Below are 16,974 nucleotides of genomic sequence, written 5' to 3'. Positions count from 1 at the left end.
CCCTTTAATGCAAGCCGTTTATTGGCTCTCTTCTCCCTTCCTTGCGCTGTAAGCACGAGGAAAGGAAAGCTGATAACCGGCTTGTGTTTACACCATTGGAGATTGTTGGACGTTTACGTCCGAAGGACAGCGCGATCACGGGAGGACGTCCATGGGGTAAAGCCTACACTGTAGCCATTTTTAGACCATAGCGCGGGCAGGAAGGGGTTAGAAAAAGGTTGAGGTAAAGAACAGAGGACCCATTCTAATCAGTGGCTCCTACAAGGGTAGCGCTACACAGCACTGATGGAGCCTTTCCAAATGTTCAAGCTGCCCATTCAATATACACTAATGCATCCCCATACCATCAGAGATGTAGGCTTTTAAACAGAGCTCTGGTAACAAGCCAGAAGGTCCCTCTCCTCTTTAGTAAAAAGGATGTGGCACCCACGATGGCCAAAAAATTTCAAATTTTGTCTGACCACTAAACAGTTTTTCACTTTACAACAGACTATTTTAAATGGGCTTTGTTCACAGAAGATGTTGGTGTTTTTGGATTTCTGGATCATGTTCAGATATGGCTTCACCCTTGAATGATAGAGTTTTACCTTACATTTTTAGATGGCACGGTGAATTGTGTTCAGTGATTTTTGGAAGTATTTTTGAGCCGATGCAGTGATATCCATCACAGAATCATGCCTGTTTTTAATGCAGTGATGTCTGTGGGAAGATCACGGGCAAACAATATTGCGTTTCTGCCTTGTCCCTTGTGTAGAGATTTCTCCCAATTCTTGGACTCGGATGCTCTTTTTATACCCATTCATGTTACTAACTTGCTGCCAATTAACCTAATTCATTGCAAAATGTTGCTCTTCCCTGTTAGTACCACCAGCTTTTTGTTGCCTTTTCCCAACTTTTTTGAGACATGTTTGCTGCCAGCGATTTAAAAAATACCTTTTTTTTTCTTAACCACTTTAGCTCTTACCCCCTTACTCAGAGTCAGCACCTCATTTACTCAGCACCCCCCTTACTCAGCACCTTACCCCCTTTGCGACCAGGCCATTGTTTGCTATTTAGCACTGAGCTACTTTAATTGGTAATTGCGTGGTCCTGCAATGCTGTACCCAAGCGAAATTCATATCCTTTTTTCACACAAATAGAGCTTTATTTTGGTGGGTTTTGAGCACCACTGTTTGTTTGTTTTTTAATATTTGGGCCAAAATGTATTCTGCTACATGTCTTTGGTAAAAACCAAAAATCCCAATAAGTGTATATTGACTGGTTTGCATGAAAGTTATTATTATTTTTCTTAATACACTACTAATGGCAGTGATCACCGACTTATAATGGGACCGCGATAGTGCAATCTGACACCAACTGCCAGCCACTGACATCACCAGTGACACTAATACAGTGATCGATGCTAATACTATACACTGTCACTGTACTAATGACACTGGCTGGGAAGGGGTTAACATCCCAGGTAATCAAGGGGTTAAATGTGTACCTAACAATGTGTGCTGATTTTTACAAAAGATCTCTTTGTTTCTTATCCCTGCCTTGCAGAGATAAGAAACAGATTGTTCCCTCTGTACAGAGCCCTGTGTTGATTGTCAACACAGAGCTCTGGGCTGTGATTGGATACAGCGGATCAGCAAGTTTAGGCCATGAATTATTGTCCGGTCTGTGCTTACAACTCCCGCTGTGTACATTTACAGTGGGTATTGGCACGCATGCATGTGCCCTAAACCAGTACTTCGCTTTACCTGTACGGGCCACCTGTCAGCAGTACATTGTGGGTGGGTGGTCCGCAAGTGGTTAAAATTGTAAATTTTTTCAGTTTAGACATTTTTTGTTTTCTATTGTGAATAAAATATGGATTTGTGAGATTTGCAAATCATTGCATTCTGTTTTTTTATGTAGATTTTACACAATGTACCAACTTTTTTGGAATTGGGGTTGTATTTTTCAGACGAAAAAAAAAGGACACAGGATCAGTGGGAAGAACCACAAAGGGGCAGGGGATGGAAACCCTAGGAAGTGTCTCTTTCTGAAGAAGGCTTCAGCCAGCAATTTCTCATCATCAGAGCGGTCCTATGGTCCAAGGGTTTAAATCAGGGGTACCCAACCGCTGTCCTCTGATGTGGGTCGCCACCTCCTGCTCTGGGATGGCGGGTCGGCACGCCCAGATCGCGTGTTCTCGACCCGCCATCCCCAAGCATTAGTGCGGAGCCGGCACTAGAGAAAGCAGAGCCAATGCTTCCTGTATAGCGCCAGCTCATGTCACAGATGGAGTGATACCAAATATACTCCGCCTGTGACAGGAGAGATACAGGAAGCTTCAGCTCTGCTCTCTACTGCAGCTGCATGCTTTGTACAGCGCCGGCTCCTGTCACACTATTACTCGGTGATGGTGGGTCGGGAACCAGCCAGCAATATCCACCAACAGTACCTGCCAGCAATATCCACCAGCAGTACCAGCCCTGGAGGACAGCCAGTAGTACTCGCCAGCAGTACCAGCCCTGGAGGACAGCCAGCAGTACCCGCCAGTAGTACCAGCCCTGGAGGACAGCCAGTTGTACCCGCCAGCAGTACCAGCCCTGGAGGACAGCCAGCAGTACCCACCAGCAGTACCTGCCAGCAGTACCAGCCCTGGAGGACAGCCAGCAGCAGCCACCAGCCATACCTGCCTGGGGGACAGCAGCAGCCAGCGATACCCGCAGAAATCCTGAGTGCATCAGTGTGAATGCAGCCTTAAACCCCTTTCACACGATCGGTCCGATCGGGGCCGTCTTTCTGTTTCTCATGTAGACCCAATTGGACCCTCCATTCACCTCTTAAGGATGTCAGTTGTAAACGGACACCCGCCTATATCCAATCCGATCCACTTTAAAAAACAGAAGGGGATCTGTCCCCTTCTGTCTGGGCGGATCGGAGGGCCCAAAGAGTGGAGTGGGCTGTGTCCGTGTCTGCTCTGCATATGCGGAGAGGGCACAGACCTGTCATCTGCCCGCTCCTCTCATTGTGGCTACTACTAAGTATAACTAAAGGCAAAACTTTATAATCCAATGTGCGGCGCTAAAGATAATTAGGTTAAACATCTGCAGGGTGGCACATATATATAAACAATATACAAAAAATATTATATAACCTATATAGTAGATTAAACATATCCCAAATATAGTGCAAGTGCTCAATTATGCTATATATCCAAAATAAAGTGCAGGCGCTCAGTGTATTTGTACACAGTCCTCAATTATGTTTTCAAACAAACAATAATGATAGTCCATAATAGTAACAAAGGAATAGGTTAAAAAATAATGTCTTCATGCAGTGTGCACTCTCCCCCACCAGGTGTACCCTCAGCTTAAAGTGGTTGTAAACACTTTAAAACCACTTTTTGCTACAGGTATAGGCTTACCTGTAGCTACCCCTGGATTTCTCCTAAACCTGCACGGTTCCCCCAGAGGAAGTCACGACAAAACCGGTAAGAGGAGCTTGACTGGCTGACACAGAAGGTAGTAGGAAGTGCTGTGGAGATAAAAGACAGGGGAAACGCCATACACCGGGGCTGCAGTCCAGAATAGAGGTGAGTGAGTGTAATGTTATGAGCTTAAGTTGATATTAAATTAATTTTAAAACGGAATTACACTATTGCATGCCTCTGTTATTCCCTGTATGCATATGAGGTGTTTACCGAAAGATCAGGAGGAAGTTGTGGCTTTGGGCTTTGTTGATCTATGCTTAAAGTTAACCAGCCACTGTATGGATGAGGAAAACACATGATGATCATCTAAGGCCAGAGATATGCAATTAGTGGACCTCCAGCTGTTGCAAAACTACAAGTCCCATCATGCCTCTGCCTCTGGGTGTCATGCTTGTGGCTGTCAGAGTCTTGCTATGCCTCATGGGACTTGTAGTTCTGCAACAGCTGGAGGTCCGCTAATTGCATATCCCTGGCTGTTGCCACTTACTACAGGTTTATTTTTAAAGCCCATAAACTGAAGGTACTCCTGGTGGGGGAGAGTGCACACTGCATGAAGATACCATTTTTTCACCTATTCCTTTGTTACTATTATGGACTATCATTATTGTTTGTTTGAAAACATCATTGAAGACTGTGTACAAATACACTGAGCATCTGCACTTTATTTTGGATAATATATATATATATATATATATATATATATATATATATATATATAGCATAATTGAGCACTTGCAATATATTTGGAATACATTTAATCTACAATGTAGATTATATAATATTTTTTGTATATCGTTTATATATATATATGTGCCACCCTGCATATGTTTAATTTAATTAACTTTAGCGCCGCACATTGGGTTATATACAGTTTTTACCGCTGTCTGTGCCCCCGTTAGGGAGATTCACCCTCTCTATTTGTCCTTTTTATCATTGAAAGTGACAGTAAAAGAAAATCCTAGACTTTGGGTTGCCCCCAGAAAAGTTATAGAAGGGAAACTTATTACGAGGCAGCGGCGGTCCGTCCATTATCCATGGCTGCCACGACCACCCCCTATTCATGCGTCTGGCCCCTTTCAGGTCACCGGGCACATGAATTACAGCGGCCAGATTTTTTTTTAAGCACCTGATTAAAGCCAGAAGCTCTAATAGGCTTCAAGATAGGGTGGACTCGGGTCTCCGGTGGCACGGGTGTGTTACAACAGTGAATGAATATTCGCTGTTGTAACACTAATCCCTAATCCGACCAATCAGAAGCGGGTGTGAGACCCATTTTAGCGTTTGGCTGAAAAGAGAAGACTCCCGATTGGCTGCCGAGGAGGAGGGAGGAAACGGAAGCCGCCGCCATCACCTCGATGACCTGTGGAGAGCAGGTTACAGGGGTTCTAACCCTCCCTTATTCTATCCAAAATGTAAAAAAAAAAAACTGTTTTGCCTTCAGTTCTACTTTAACCAGTTCCCGTCCGCGCTATAGCCGAATGACGGCTACAGCGCCGACCTACATTGCTGGGAGGCCGTCAATAGACGTCCTCCCTTATCAACGCTCCCTGCGCACCCTCACAAGCGCGCATCGGGGAAAATCTGTGCTGGCCGTGTCCCTTGGACACAGCCAATCACAGATCAATGTAAATGGCCAATCACAGCGGCCATTTACTACGCGATCGCCGTGGCCAATGAGAGATGATCCAAAATGTAAACATATGAGATCATCTCTCATTGACAGCCTTCCTCACACAGAGACGGCGTATGAGGGGAGAGGAGATCTGTGAGGAGAGAGAGCTGAATCTGTGAGTGATTCAAAAGTGTTACAGTGAACGGATAACATATAGTGCCTAAACAGTGCCCAATCAGTACCACGTTGCCAATTAGGAGCAGTGTCAGTCTGTGCCAGTCTGTGCCCATCTGTGGCATCAGTGATCAGTGCTATCAGTGATCCGTGCCCATCTGTGCGGCCTCATCAGTGCACATCTGTGCCACCTCATTAGTGCCCATCTGTGCCACCTCATCAGTGCATATCTGTGCCAATCAGTGCCCATCTGTGCCTCCTCATCAGTACACATCTGTGCCACCTCATCAGTGCATATCTGTGCCATTAATCAGTGCCCATCTGTGCCGCCTCATCAGTGCCCATCTGTGCCGCCTCATCAGTGCCCATCTGTGCCGCCTCATCAGTGCTCATCTGTGCCACCTCATCAGTGCTCATCTGTGCCACCTCATCAGTGCCCAGCTGTGCCACCTCATCAGTGCCCAGCTGTGCCACCTCATCAGTGCATATCTGTTCCATTAATCAGTGCCCATCTGTGCTGCCTCATTAGTGCATATCTGTGCCATCTCAGTGCCCATCTGTGCCATCTCAGTGCCCATCTGTGCCGCCTTATCAGTGCCCATCTGTGCCGCCTTATCAGTGCCCATCTGTGCCACCTCATCAGTGCATATCTGTGCCACCTCAACAGTGCCCATCTGTGCTGCCTCATCAGTGCACATCTGTGCCACCTCATCAGTGCCCATCTGTGCCACCTCATCAGTGCTTAGGCAGTGCCCATCTGTGCTGCCTTATTAGTGCACATCTGTGCAATCAATCAGTGCCCATCTGTGCCGCCTCATCAGTGCCCATCTGTGCCGCCTCATCAGTGCACATCTGTGCCACCTCATCAGTGCCCATCTGTGACACATCATCAGTGCATATCTGTGCCACCTCATCAGTGCACATCTGTGCCACCTTAACAGTGCCCATCTGTGCAACCTCATCAGTGCATATCTGTGCTATTAATCAGTGCCCATCTGTGCTGCCTCATTAGTACAAATCTGTGCAATCAATCAGTGCATATCTGTGCTGCTTCATCCGTGCACATCTGTGCCACCTCATCCGTGCCCATCTGTGCCATCTCATCAGTGCCCATCTGTGCCACGTCATCAGTGCCCATCTGTGCCACCTCATCAGTGCACATCTGTGCCACCTCATCAGTGCACATCTGTGCCACCTCAACAGTGCCCATCTGTGCCGCCTCATCAGTGCACATCTGTGCCACCTCAACAGTGCCCATCTGTGCCGCCTCATCAGTGCCCATCTGTGCCACCTCATCAGTGCCCATCTGTGACACCTCATCAGTGCATATCTGTGCCATTAATCAGTGCCCATCTGTGCTGCCTCATTAGTACAAATCTGTGCAATCAATCAGTGCATATCTGTGCTGCTTCATCAGTGCACATCTGTGACACCTCATCAGTGCCCATCTGTGACACCTCATCAGTGCATATCTGTGTCATTAATCAGTGCCCATCTGTGCTGCCTCATTAGTGCACATCTGTGCCACCTCAGTGCATATCTGTGCCACCTCATCAGTGCATATCTGTGCCAATCAGTGCCCATCTGTGCCACCTCATCAGTGCACATCTGTGCCACCTCATCAGTGCATATCTGTGCCACCTCAACAGTGCCCATCTGTGCTGCCTCATCAGTGCACATCTGTGCCACCTCATCAGTGCCCATCTGTGACACCTCATCAGTGCATATCTGTGCCATTAATCAGTGCCCATCTGTGCTGCTTTATTAGTGCACATCTGTGCAATCAATCGGTGCCCATCTGTGCCGCCTCATCAGTGCCCATCTGTGCCGCCTCATCAGTGCCCATCTGTGCCACCTCATCAGTGCCTATCTGTGCCACCTCAACAGTGCCTATCTGTGCCACCTCATCAGTGCACATCTGTGCCACCTCATCAGTGCATATCTGTGCCATTAATCAGTGCCCATCTGTGCTGCCTCATTAGTGCACATCTGTGCCACCTCAGTGCATATCTGTGCCACCTCATCAGTGCATATCTGTGCCAATCAGTGCCCATCTGTGCTGCCTATCAGTGCACATCTGTGCCACCTCATCAGTGCATATCTGTGCCACCTCAACAGTGCCCATCTGTGCTGCCTCATCAGTGCACATCTGTGCCACCTCATCAGTGCCCATCTGTGACACCTCATCAGTGCATATCTGTGCCATTAATCAGTGCCCATCTGTGCTGCTTTATTAGTGCACATCTGTGCAATCAATCGGTGCCCATCTGTGCCGCCTCATCAGTGCCCATCTGTGCCGCCTCATCAGTGCCCATCTGTGCCACCTCATCAGTGCCTATCTGTGCCACCTCAACAGTGCCTATCTGTGCCACCTCATCAGTGCATATCTGTGCCATTAATCAGTGCCCATCTGTGCTGCCTCATTAGTACAAATCTGTGTAATCAATCAGTGCATATCTGTGCTGCTTCATCAGTGCCCATCTGTTCCACCTCATCAGTGCCCATCTGTGCCACCTCATCAGCGCATATCTGTGCCACCTCAACAATGCCTATCTGTGCCACCTCATCAGTGCCCATCTGTGCCAACTCATCAGTGCCCATTTGTGCCACCTCATCAGTGCCCATTCGTGCCACCTCATCAGTGCATATCTGTGCCATTAATTAGTGCCCACCTGTGCCCCCTCATCAGTGCACATCTGTGTGATCCATCAGTGTCCATCTGTGCCGCCTCATCAGTGCACATCTGTGCCATCAATCAGTGCACATCTGTGCTCATCAGGGCCCATCAGTGTAGGCTTAGCACACACCTGTGCAGTCTCATCACCACCAGCAACCATGTCCAAAAGATGTTTTTCCGCCGAGGAGGAGTACCAAATACTTTCCACGGCTGACGAGAGCAACGAGGAGCTCTCTTTTTCGGATTCCCTTTCAAATTTGGATTCTGAGTCTGACGTAAATTATGAGCCAGTCCTCAGTAGTGGAACACTGACAGACTCAGAGGAGGAATATATTCTGTCCACCAAATGAAGGCATTCTGGTGAGGAGGAAGTGGCATCCACCAGCACCGCAGTGCCATCCACCAGCACCACAGTGCTATCCACCAGCACCGCAGTACCTCAGCAAGAAAGGTCAAGTACTAGTGGGGTTTCACCTCAGCCCCAAAGGGTTAGGACCTATGCCAGCCTTCCCTATGCCCTTTAGAACCCCTTGTGGCTTCCTCCTAATTCAGGGGAAGCTAACATTCCCCCTTTCACTGCCCAGCCAGGAGTCCAGGTGGACACGGAGAATTTTTCCCCAATCAATTTCTTTGATTTAATTTTTACGGAGGACTGGCTAGCATCAATTGTGGCCCAGTGCAACCGCTATGCACAACAATTTATTTTGAATAATCAAACATTCTATTATGCCCGTCCCTACGAGTGGAGAGACCTAACAGTGGAGGAGTTGAAGGTTTTTTTGGGCCTCACATTTTGTATAGGACTCACTAAAAAAAAATGTATTGCATTCCTATTGGTCAACCCACCCCATCCACCACATGCTGATCTTCTCTGCAGTAATGCCCAGAACCAGATATCTCACGATCATGAGGTTCCTACATTTCAATGATAATACCCAGTGCCCTCCCCGAAATGACCCAAATGATGACAGACTTTACAAAATTCGGCCACTACTAAATTATTTTTCAGAAATATTCCCCCAGTTGTTTACCCCGGACCAACACATATGTGTGGATGAGTGCCTTGATGAATTTGGCGGCAGGCTTAAAATCAAGTAATTTATCCCCAGCAAAAGGGCCCGCTATGGGGTGAAGGTTACAAATTATGTGACCGAGACACAAGGTACACATATGCCTTCATAGTGTACGAAGAGAAGGACACCCAGCTGCACCCCCCTAATTGCCCAGACTACTTGGGATCAAGCGGGAAAGTTGTTTGGGACCTCATATACTCCCTACTGGAGAAAGGATACCACCTGTATGTAGGCAACAGTGTTCATTTTGGCAGAAAATTTCGATTTAGTTTTAGTCTTAGGATTAAAATGGCATTTTAGTTTTAGTCCCATTTTAGTCTTCTGCATCTGTTTTAGTTTTAATCGTATTTAGTCGACTAAATCTCCACTACATTTTAGTCGACTAAAATGTCCTACCCTTTAGTCGACTAAAATCTCCAGTACATTTTAGTCGACTAAAACTCATTTTAGTCGTCTGAAATCGAATGGGTGTAAATAAATTGTAATGCATTAGTTAACATTTCTCTACAATTTTGCAAACCCATTATATACTGCTGGAGTGAAAAAAATCATATGTTATTATTTAAGGTATTGAGGTATGAATATGCACTACAGGCCAGTGTTAATTTTGAAGTCAAATTTCAATTTAGTTTTAGTCTTTTGACTACAATGCCATTTTAATTTTAGTCCCATTTTAGTCTTTTGACTAAAATGCCATTTTAGTTTTAGTCATATTTTAGTCATCTCAATTGTTTTAGTCGTAATTAAGTCGACTAAAATAGTATTCATTTAGTCGACTAAAATGTTTTAATCATTTTAGTCGACGAAATTAACACTGGTAGACAACTTCTACACAAGTCTGCCCCTGTTCCACAACCTTCACCATAAGAAGACGCCAGCATGTGACATCGTAAGAAAGAACTGGAAGAGCTTTCCTCAAAGACTTGTCAATATGAGGTTGAGAAGAGGAGAGACGGCAAGTCTGCAAAACAAGGGGATTCTGGCAGTGAAGTGGAGGGACAGAAGGGATGTCTAAATGTTGTCTTCGATCCACAATAATACCTTTGTGGAAATCCCCAGAAGGAATGGCCCCATCCAAAAGCCAACATGCATCCATGAATACCATTTGTTCATGGGGAGAGTCGACTTCAACTACCAAATGCTTGAACCCTACCTTGCCACAAGACGGACATACCATTGGTATAAAAAAGTAGCAATTTATTTTTTTTGGCCATATACAACTCCTATATAATTTACCGCAACTCTACCCAAAACCCCCAACCCTTCCTTGGCTACCAGGAGGAAATTTTCACTGCCCTTATATTCCTGAACGGCCCACCAGAAAACATCCGTATAAATGGGAACTTTTGGGACTTTGAGTGAAGCACAGGATTGTGCCTCCATCTCAGGTGCAAGAGAGAAAAAGAGGGGCATTGAGACTTTGAATCAGATTGGGGTTGAGATAAAAAATATCATCAAGTTTATTGCATATAAGTAATAATGATATATATCACATGTAAAAGGTTGCATGTGCACATGACATAACCAACATAGATGCATGTATATAAAACAGTAAACATGTTATCTAAGCAATGAATTATCGCGATTACAAATGTCATGAGGGGAATACATACATGTATATGAACTGGGAGGCACATGACAACATAATGTAAAAGATAAGTATAAATTGGTGTGATACATAAAGAAGTTGATCTAAGTGGAATCCTATTCGAGCAGAATGGCTGCATCCATAGCGCCCGACGCGTTTCTGTGAATACACTTCTTCAGGGGTGGATGCTATAGGATGTCTGCAATAACAAAGTATGATGACATCAGAAGATTGATTAGGTGCAACCAGAAAGAACAGTGTGTCAGTTCTGGGTACTTACAATATATACCAAGCTGTGGTGTAGGGTAGAGACTGGGCCAAAAGAGTGTGTCCTTCCCCGGAGCTGAGGTGTCAAAGGATCCAACACAGGACAGGCACGCACCGGCATCGTCCCCAGAGCACAAGCTATCACTTCCACGATATAGCCAATAATTGGTCAGGGTGGTGGGTGAATATCTGGAATGGATGGATAAATCCATTGAGATACACCAGTAATGATGGAAATGAGAGTACAAGGAATAGAAGACTTGGTAATTGAATCACAAAGTGTTACCTTTGATGTGCTTGGGACAGGAGCTTTCCAGAGCTGTGGCGTCTGCACGTGTGTGGAAGTGAGGATTGCGCCTGAGGGGACGCTTATTAGGCGTCCCGCCCGCATTGGCGATCACCACCTACGTCACGCTGAGCCGACTGTGCGTGGGGCGGGGCCCCAGCCTGGGCGGTGGAAACCCGCCAATTACTGACACCACCACATCCAGCTGAGTCAGCAAAGGTGGAGAAATGCACGCCCACACAACGCCAACCAGTGACGTCATGTAGTGGAGCGATGCATGACGCCAATGCAATGTGAGCACCCGCCCAAACCCCCACACCAACCCGCTCCACATAGGGCCGAAGTGGAGGGGAAAGGGAAGACACGCGGAGCACATCGCAGCTCCGGGTCTCGAACAGGCCATGGCCCAGGAGCTGACAACCATGGCCACCAATGCTAGAATGTGTCCAGTGCCCCCTGGGTTCGAACAACATGATGTTGCAAAAACTGTGTGTGTGTAGACCAATCTGGTGCATTAACACACAGATCAACCCCAAACAAAGCTGGCAGGGGATGACTGCCTGCTACTGTCAACTGCCTCCATCCCTGGTATGCATAGAAATGGGAATTTTTGGGACTTTGAGTGAAGCACAGGATCCATCCCAGGTGCAAGAGAGAAAAAGAGGGGCATTGGGACTTTGAATGAAGCAGTTGACAGATTGGGGTTGAGATAAAAAATCATCAAGTTTATTGCATATAAGTAATACTGATATATATCACATGTAAAAGGTTGCATGTGCATGCGCACATGACATAACCAACATAATGGCACTTGACACTTTGCTACAATGTAAAGTAGTGAGTGTACAGCTTGTATAACAGTGTACATTTGCTGTCCCCTCAAAATAACTCAACACACAGCCATTAATGTCTAAACCGCTGGCAACAAAAATGAGTACATCCCTAAGTGAAAATGTCCAAATTGGGCCTAATTAGCCATTTTTCCTCCCTGCTGTCATGTGACTCGTTAGTGTTACAAGTTCTCATGTGTGAATGGGGAGCAGGTGCGTTCAATTTGGTGTTATCGCTCTCTCATACTGCTCACTGGAAGTTCAACATGACACTTCATGGCAAAGAACTCTCTGTGGATCTGAAAAAAAAATATTTTTGCTCTACATAAAGATGGCCTAGGCTATAAGAAGATTGCCAAGACCCTGAAACTGAGCTGCAGCATGGTGGCCAAGACCATACAGCGGTTTAACAGGACAGGTTCCACTCAGAACAGTCCTTGCCATGGTCAACCAAAGAGGTTGAGTGCATGTGCTCAGCGTCATATCCAGACGTTGTCAATGCTGCCAGCATTGCTGCAGAGGTTGAAGGGATGGGGGGGGTCAGCCTGTCAGTGCTCAGACCATACGCCACACACTGTATCAAATTGGTCTGCATGGCTATCATCCCAGAAGGAAGCCTCTTCTAAAGATGATACACAAGAAAGCCTACAAACAGTTAGCTGAAAACAAGCAGACTAAGGAAATAGATTACTGGAACCATGTCCTCTGGTCTGATGAGACCAAGATAAACTTATTTGGTTCAGATGATGTCAATCGTGTGTAGTGGCAACCAGGTGAGGAGTACAAAGACAAGTGTGTCTTGCCTACAGTCAAGCATGGTTATGGGAGTGTCATGGTCTGGGGCTGCATGAGTGCTGCCGGCACTGGGGAGCTACAGTTCATCAAGGAAACCATGAATGCCAGCATGTACTGTGACATTCTGAAGTAGAGCATGATCCCCTCCCTTCTGAGACTGGGCCGCGGGACATTATTCCAACATGATAAGGACTCCAAACACACCTCCAAGACGACCACTGCCTTGCTAAAGAAGCTGAGGGTAAAGGTGATGGACTGGCCAAGCATGTCTCCAGACCTAATTCCTATTGAGCATCTGTGGGACATCCTCAAATGGAAGGTAGAGGAGTGCAAGGTCTCTAACATCCACCAGCTCTGTGATGTCGTCATGGAGGAGTGGAAGAGGACTCCAGTGGCAACCTGTGAAGCTCTGGTGAACTCCATGCAAAAGAGGGTTAAGGCAGGGCTGGAAAATAGTGGTGGCCACACAAAATATTGACACTTTTGGCCCAATTGAGACGTTTCACTTAGGGGTGTACTCACTTTTGTTGCCAGTGGTTTAGACATTAATGGCTGTGTGTTGAGTTATTTTGAGGGGACAGCAGATACAGTGGGGCAAAAAAGTATTTAGTCAGCCACCAATTGTGCAAGTTCATCCACTTAAAAAGATGAGAGAGGCCTGTAATTGTCATCATAGGTATACCTCAACTATGAGAGACAAAATGTGGAAATAAATCCAGACAATCACATTGTCTGATTTTTGAAATAATTTATTTGCAAATTATGGTGGAAAATAAGTATTTGGTCAATATCAAAAGTTCATCTCAATACTTTGTTATATATCCTTTGTTGGCAATGACAGAGGTCAAACGTTTTCTGTAAGTCTTCACAAGGTTGTCACACACTGTTGCTGGTATGTTGGCCCATTCCTCCATGCAGATCTCCTCTAGAGCAGTGATGTTTTGGGGCTGTCGCTGGGCAACACGGACTTTCAACTCCCTCCAAATGTTTTCTATGGGGTTGGGATCTGTAGACTGGCTAGGCTACTCCAGGACCTTGAAATGCTTCTTACGAAGCCACTCCTTCGTTGCCCGGTCAGTGTGTTTAGGATCATTGTCATGCTGAAAGACCCAGCCACGTTTCATCTTCAATGCCCTTGCTGATGGGAGGAGGTTTGCACTCAAAATTTCACAATACATGGCCCCATTCATTCTTTCATGTACACGGATCAGTCGTCCTGTTCCCTTTGCAGAGAAACAGCCCCAAAGCATGATGTTGCCACCCCCATGCTTCACAGTAGGTATGGTGTTTTTTGGTTGCAACTCAGCATTCTCTCTCTCCTCCAAACACGACCAGTTGTGTTTCTACCAAACAGTTCTACTTTGGTTTCATCTGACCATATGACATTCTCCCAATTCTCTTCTGGATCATCCAAATGCTCTCTAGCAAACCTCAGACGGGCCCGGACATGTCCTGGCTTAAGCAGGGGGTCACGTCTGGCACTGCAGGATCTGAGTCCCTGGTGGCGTACTGTGTTACTGATGGTAGCCTTTGTTACGTTGGTCCCAGCTCTCTGCAGGTCATTCACTAGGTCCCCCCGTGTGGTTCTGGGATTTTTGCTCACCGTTCATGTGATCATTTTAACCCCACGGGGTGAGATCTTACGTGGAGCCCCAGATTGAGGGAGATTATCAGTGGTCTTGTTTGTCTTCCATTTTCTAATTATTGCTCCCACAGTTGATTTCTTCACACCAAGCTGCTTGCCTATTGCAGATTCAGTCTTCCCAGCCTGGTGCAGGTCTACAATTTTGTTTCTGGTGTCCTTCGACAGCTCTTTGGTCTTCACCATAGTGGAGTTTGGAGTGTGACTGTTTGAGGTTGTGGACAGGTGTCTTTTATACTGATAACAAGTTCAAACTGGTGCCATTAATACAGGTAATGAGTGGAGGACAGAGGAGCCTCTTAAAGAAGAAGATACAGGTCTGTGAGAGCCAGAAATCTTGCTTGTTTGTAGGTGACCAAATACTTATTTTCCACCATAATTTGCAAATAAATTCTTTCAAAAATCAGACAATGAGATTGTCTGTCTGGATTTATTTCCACATTTTGTCTCTCATAGTTGAGGTATACCTATTATGACAATTACAGGCCTCTCTCATCTTTTTAAGTTGGAGAACTTGCACAATTGGTGGCTGACTAAATACTTTTTTGCCCCACTGTATACACTGTTATACAAGCTGTACACTCACTACTTTACATTGTAGCAAAGTGTCATTTCTTCAGTGTTGTCACATGAAAAGATATAATAAAATATTTACAAAAATGTGAGGGGTGTACTCACTTTTGTGAGATACCGTATATAAAACAGTCAACATGATATCTAAGCAATGAATTATTGCAATTACAAATGTCATGAGGGGAATACATATATGAACTGGGAGGCACATGACGACATAATGTAAAAGATAGGTATAAATTGGTGTGATAAAGCAGTAAAAAGTTGATCTAAGTGGAATCCTATTAGAGCAGAATGGCTGCATCCATGGTGCCCGACGCGTTTCTGTGAATACACTTCTTCAGGGGTGGATGCAATAGGATGTCTGAAATAACAAAGTATGATGACATCATAAGATTGACTAGGTGCAACCAGAAAGGACATTGTGTCAGTTCTGGGTATTTACAATATATATCAAGCTGTGGTGTAGGGTAGAGACTGGGCCAAAAGGGGGTGTCCTTCCCCGGATTTGAGGTGGCAAAGGATCCAACACAGGACAGGCATGCACTTTCCAGAGCTGTGGCGTCTGCACGTGTGTGGAAGTGAGGATTGCGCCTGAGGGGACGCCTATTATGCGTCCCGCCCGCGTTGGCGATCACCACCTACGTCACGCTGAGCCGACAGTGCGTGGGGTGGGGCCCCAGCCTGGGCGGAGGAAACCCACCCATGACTGACGCCGCCACATCCAGCTGATTCCGCAAAGGTGGAGAAATGCACGCCCACACAACAACGCCAACCAGTGACGTCATGTGGGGGAGCGATGCGTGACGCCGATGCGATGTTCTTAGTCGACTCGCCGAACGCCACTTTCCAGATAAAATCCCTCCCAAACCAACAGTCCAAAGACGTAAAAAAAAATGCAAGGTGTGTACCAGTGGAAGAGTCAGAAGAGACACATCTTATTATTGTCTCCATTGTCCTTCCCAACCAGGCCTCTGCATAGGCGACTGTTTTCAGCGTTACCATACTTCACTAAATTATTAGTTTAGTATGGTAAACGTAATCCTCAGATCCTGCCATTTACCTTCACACACCTTATGCCACTGCTCCTCTGTAACTGACCCTGGCTTGTTATTCGACCACGCTTCTGCCTACCGATTCTGTACATACCTCTGCCTGATCTGGAACTGACCCTGGACTGTTATTCGACCATGCTTCTGCCTAACGATTCTGTACATACCTCTGCCTGATCTGGAACTGACCCTGGACTGTTTGACCATGTTTTTTGCCTGCCTCTTGGACTGAGCTTGTACCCTGCTACTGGACTAGTGAGATTCAACATAGGGGTCTCACATATGTGAGGGGCTCCAATAGTTTTTCTGGATGAAGAAAACATTTTTTTGTTTTCTCATTCCTAGATTAGGGTCTGGAGACTCGGAGGCTTCAAAGAGATTTAGGTGGGAGAAGCCTCTACCCCTGTCCCCATTCTGTCCTGAACGAGGCCCTACTTCTGCCTGCTGCCTGTAGGTCTTACTGCCATCATGCCTCTGCCTGTCGCACTGACCACAGCACATGGACCATGTTCCTGCCTACTACCAGGACCAATATTTTTGGCACTGCTGACAATATCTCTGCCTGCACTGACTCTGGACTGTATATGGACAGTATCCCTGTCTGCTGCCTGGACAATTGTGTTTACCGTTGCTGACCAAGTCCCTGCCTTCTGCCTTGACCAGTGCTATCCTCCTGTGGACAACTGTGCTGCTAAAACCACAGGTAATCTTTTGTTTACCCTGTTCTCGGCATAATGTATTTTGGGAAGTAATTCTTGGTATGTGCATGCTATGTGTTCCTTGCATGTTGGATCTCTGTATGTGGCCAGGCTGTGGGCGTTTACATTGTCCTGGTGCTCCAGGGCCTTCAAAAGTGTAATAGGTGGTTGAGAAATGAGATGTGTATTTTATGCTCCAAAAATGCCTGAAGGTGCTACTTCAATGTTGGGCCTCTGTATG

At 46.2% G+C, this 16,974-nt stretch overlaps 1 protein-coding gene across 1 annotated transcript in view; it reads left to right on the top strand.

Moving 5' to 3' along the window:
- The first annotated feature begins 3,383 nt into the window (after positions 1–3,383).
- FAM114A1 (family with sequence similarity 114 member A1) overlaps positions 3,384–16,974 on the top strand; it is a 52,059-nt gene continuing 38,468 nt past the window's right edge. The window contains exon 1 of the mRNA XM_073608833.1: positions 3,384–3,568. The gene's annotated coding sequence lies outside the window, so the exon portion shown is untranslated. The remainder of the gene's footprint in view (positions 3,569–16,974) is intronic.

The sequence above is a fragment of the Aquarana catesbeiana genome, linkage group LG01 (assembly GCF_042186555.1).
Source record: "Aquarana catesbeiana isolate 2022-GZ linkage group LG01, ASM4218655v1, whole genome shotgun sequence".
Classification (NCBI taxonomy): Eukaryota; Metazoa; Chordata; class Amphibia; order Anura; family Ranidae; genus Aquarana; species Aquarana catesbeiana.
The sequence above is the reverse complement of the archived record's forward strand: the minus strand, read 5'-3'. Positions and strand labels throughout refer to the sequence as shown.